Raw genomic sequence first — 4,612 nt, forward strand, 5'->3', positions numbered from 1 at the left:
GAGTGCAGTGGCCGGATCTCAGCTCACTGCAAGCTCCGCCTCCCGGGTTTACGCCATTCTCCTGCCTCAGCCTCCCGAGTAGCTGGGACTACAGGCACCCACCACTGCGCCCGGCTAATTTTTTTTTCTATTTTTAGTAGAGACGGGGTTTCACCATGGTCTCGATCTCCTGACCTTGTGATCCGCCCCTCTCCGCCTCCCAAAGTGCTGGGATTACAGGCTTGAGCCACCGCGCCCGGCTATGCCCATTCTTTACCTTTCCAGTCATCTGTTCCTTACTTTCTCCTGTAGTTGTTCACCGGGTTCAGCCACAAAAGATGCATGCCTGGGACCTGGACCATTCTGTGTGGGCAGTGATCATGAGCCATTGAGTCAACCCTCTTCTTGTCAGGGGCCCTCACTGCACCCCAGATACTGAGACCCTGTTCACTCCTCATGGGCAGATCCGGGAGAATCTGTTCCTGATCATTGGCCATGTCAGGAAAGGGCTTCACCGCACAAAGATGCGGCCCCTTGCCTTGGAAGGGAATGGCCGTAGTGTGTATTAGCGGGAGCCTCATGGCATCGCCAACCTTTGCCTGTCCTCATGCTGGCTGGTGGGTTTTACTGAATTAACGTAATTGTGTCTAGTAAAGATGTCCAATTTCTCTTAGAAAAATGCTAAAATCATTTAGGTAGATAATACATTCTAAACATTTCTAGCCCACATCAATAGAAATATGCATCCTTTTGGAAATTAAGTCATTTGAAGGAGAGACCTTCCTGTAACACCTTATCAAAAAACAGGAAAACCAGGGCAGTGACCTGTCCTCATGGTGACTAGTGGGGTTTACTGAATTAAAGTAACTGTGTCCAGTAAAGATACCCAATTTCTCCTTCAGAATACTGCTAAAATCATTTAGGTGGATAATACATTCTAAATATTTCCAGCCCACATTAATGGAAATAGACATCCTTTTGGAAACTAATTCATTTCAATGAGAGATCTTCCTATCACCTCCCTTCTCTCCTTATCAAGAAACAGGAAAACCTGGGCTTGACCTAGCTAGCGCTCCTACACTGCCATGAGAATCCCTTTGGGACTTCTCCCATTTGGGACTGGCAGCACTCTCGTGGTTTACTAAAACTTAGGTAAACCTGAGCTTAAACCACCACCTGGAGTCAAGAAGAAGCAGCAACCTAGTGGTGAAGATTCACCAAGGGAATGTATTCAGTCCAAATCAAAACAAGCCAGACAGAACACTGGAGCAAATCATTCTTCCTTCAGTGCAAAAATATAGATCTACATCTACAGCAAACTAGAGCAAACAGGAAACCGTGACCTCCCCAAAATGACAAAGCCGAAATCTAGTGGGTGACTCTAAAGAGATGGTGATTTGTCAGCTCTCTAACCAATCACTGAAAATCACAGGTTTTCACACTTGTATTTTAGTTTCAGAAAGACAGATGCAAGTTTGTTCTATAGATCACAGACAAACTGTCAGATAATTTTGGTATTTTGTTTGTTTGTTTGTTTTTTGTTTTTTGAGGCAGCATCTTACTCTGCCACCCAGGCTGGAGTGTAGTGCCCTGATCTCAGCTCACTGCAACCTCTGCCTCCCAGAGTCAAGCAATTAACCCGCCTTGGCCTGCCAAGTAGCTGAGACTACAGATTTGCATTACCATGCCCGGCTAAGTTTTTGTATTTTTAGTAGAGACAGAGTTTCACCATGTTGGTCAGGCTGGTCTTGAACTCCTGACCTCAAATGGTGCACCATTCTTGGCCTCCTACAGTGCTGGGATTACAGGTGTGAGACATCATGCCCAGCCAGTTTTGCTAGTTTTTTGATACCCACCCCGCTTCCACCCTCCACTCCCCAGTAGCCCTGGGCATCTATTGTTTCCATTATTATGTCATGTATACTTAATGTTTGGCTCCCATTTATAAGTGAGAACATGTGGTGTTTGGTTTTCTGTTCCTACTTCAGTTCGCTTAGCATAATGGCTTCTAGCTTCATCCATGTTGCTGCAAAGGGAGGAAGAGGACCTGGTGAAAGGGCGTTATCTTGTTCTTGTTTATGGCTGTGTAGGTTTCCATGGTGTATATGTACCACATTTTGTTAATCCAGTCCACCACTGATGGGCATTCCAGTGGATTCCACGTCTTTGCTGTTGTGAATAGTGCTGTGATGAGCATCTACACATGACCACTCCTATTCAACATGTACTGGAGGTCTCATGTTGCTGGAGTCTCTTCATTACCTGGACTGGTCTAGAACTGCCAGGCTCAATCAGTGCTTCAATCTTAGCCTTCCAAAGTATTGGGATTACAGGCATGAGACACCACACATGGCTCTTTTTTATTATAACATATATTTCTAGGCTGGGCGCAGTGGTTCATACCTGTAATCCCAGCACTTTGGGAGGCCGAGGTGGGTGGATCACAACAAGGTCAAGAGATCGAGACCATCTTGGCCAACATGGTGAAACGCGGTCTCTACTAAAAAATACAAAAATTAGCTGGGCGTGGTGGCACATGCCTGTAATCCCAGCTACTTGGGAGGCTGAGGCAGGAGAATCACTTGAACCCGGGAGGTGGAGATTGCAGTGAGCCGAGATCGTGCCACTGAACTCCAGCCTGGGCAAAGAGCGAGACTCCCTCTTAAAAAAAAAAAAAAAATCTATTTCTATAGGCCAAGGGAGGTGGCTCATGCCTGTAATTCCAGCATTTTGGGAGGCCAGTGTGGGTGGATTACTTGAGCCAAGGAGTTCTAGCCCGGACAACAAGGCAAAACCCTGTCTCTACTTAAAAAGAAAAATATATATATATATTTCTGTAGCTTACGGCCTGCAGGCTGGCCATGCCTCAGGCTGGAAAGTGCAGCTTTCAGAAAAGATCCGTCACTGGCACTTTCAGGGAGGAAGTGACGAGGCAGGAATGTATGCTGAGTGGGTTGGCAAGTATACCCACCCAACAGGTTATGAAATGGGCTGAGTATTCATGAAGGAGGCCTAACACATGCATATTGAATAAACACACACGTGGCTTACCTCCCATGTTCACTTTGGGGTGGAGACTTCACATTTCTTTTTCTTTTTTGAGACAGAGTCTTGCTCTGTCACCCAGGCTGGAGTGCAATGGCACCATCTTGGCTCACTGTATCTTCTGCCTCCCGGGTTCAAGCGATTCTCCTGCCTCAGCCAAGTAGCTGAGACTACAGGTACGTGTCGCCACACCTGGCTACTTTTTGTATTTTTGGTAGAGATAGGGTTTCACTGTGTTGGCCAGTCTGGAACTCCTGACCTCAGGTGATCTGCCTGCCTCGGTCTCCCAAAGTGCTGAGATTACAGGTGTGAACCACCACGCTGCACCGAGACTTCACATTTCAGTGCATTATAGCTATACCCTCTACATCAAAGGCTGCATCAGAGACACGAAGACACTCGTGTGCTAAGTCTCTTTCAAGTGGTCAGAACCAGTCGATGGCCAGAGGTCTCTCATCCGGAGAAAGTTACTGGAATCAATCTCTTGTCCAATCAAAGCTGGAGTCATGGCACGTGGAGCAGGGGGTCAGTTAGTCAGAATCTGGGCTGGATGAGCCGCGATCGTTTCAATATTGCTTATCTTAGGGCCAGCGCTTGTTCAGCTGCTAGAGGAAGAGAAACACCCTGTGGCAGTTAGAATATAGTTCATTCAGCCGGGCGCAGTGGCTCTTGCCTGTAATCCCAGCACTTTGGGAGGCTGAAGTGGGTGGATAACGAGGTCAGCAGTTCAAGACCTGCCTGGCCAAGACGGTGAAACCCTGTCTCTACTAAAAATACAAAAAATTAGCCGGGTGTGGTGGTGTGCACCTGTAATCCCAGCTACTCGGGAGGCTAAGGCAGGAGAATTGCTTGAACCTGGGAGGCGGAGGTTGCAGTGAGCCAAGATCATGCCACTGCCCTTCAGTCTGGGCTACAGAGCGAGACTCCACCTCAAAAAAAATATTAATTAAAAAGGTGTATAGTTAATTTTTTAAGGATAGGGGCCCCTGACTTAACCCTTGCCTGGGAAGACCTTAGGTCCTGTATATAACTTGGTATCTTATGACCCTAAATAGTCTATTCAGTCAGCCTTATAATCTCTATTTTAACATGAATGCTGGTCAGTTTTTGTGTCTAAACCATGAAAGGAAGGAAATAAAATGAGACGTGTCTAACCTCCCATCCCGCCATGGCCAGGAACAGTTTTAAAGATTTCTCTGGTGGGCACACTTGACCGAGAGGGAATCTGTTCAGTACATAGGGGGAGCTTAGGATTTTATTTTTAGTTTTCAGAACAAGGGATGAATAATCATGGGGGCTTCTGCTGGAAGGGAAAAAGGAGGAAAAAAAGGCATTAATTTCACTCTTCCTGGATGCCAGGCCCTATGCCAAGCCCTTAACTTGCCCCATCTCATTGGATCCTACCAGGGTCACACAGGTGGTGGGCATCACCATCCTCATTTTTCAGGAAAACTGAGGCTCTTGCTCAAGGTCCCTGCCTAACAACACCAGGCCCTGAGTCCTCAGCAGGGTCCTCACTCGGATGCCCTTTGTGTAGGGTTTCTCACCTGAGTCCTCAGCAGGGTCCTCACTCGGATGCCCTTTGTGT

This window comes from Mandrillus leucophaeus, unplaced genomic scaffold (genome assembly GCF_000951045.1).
Source record: "Mandrillus leucophaeus isolate KB7577 unplaced genomic scaffold, Mleu.le_1.0 Scaffold52, whole genome shotgun sequence".
Classification (NCBI taxonomy): domain Eukaryota; kingdom Metazoa; phylum Chordata; class Mammalia; order Primates; family Cercopithecidae; genus Mandrillus; species Mandrillus leucophaeus.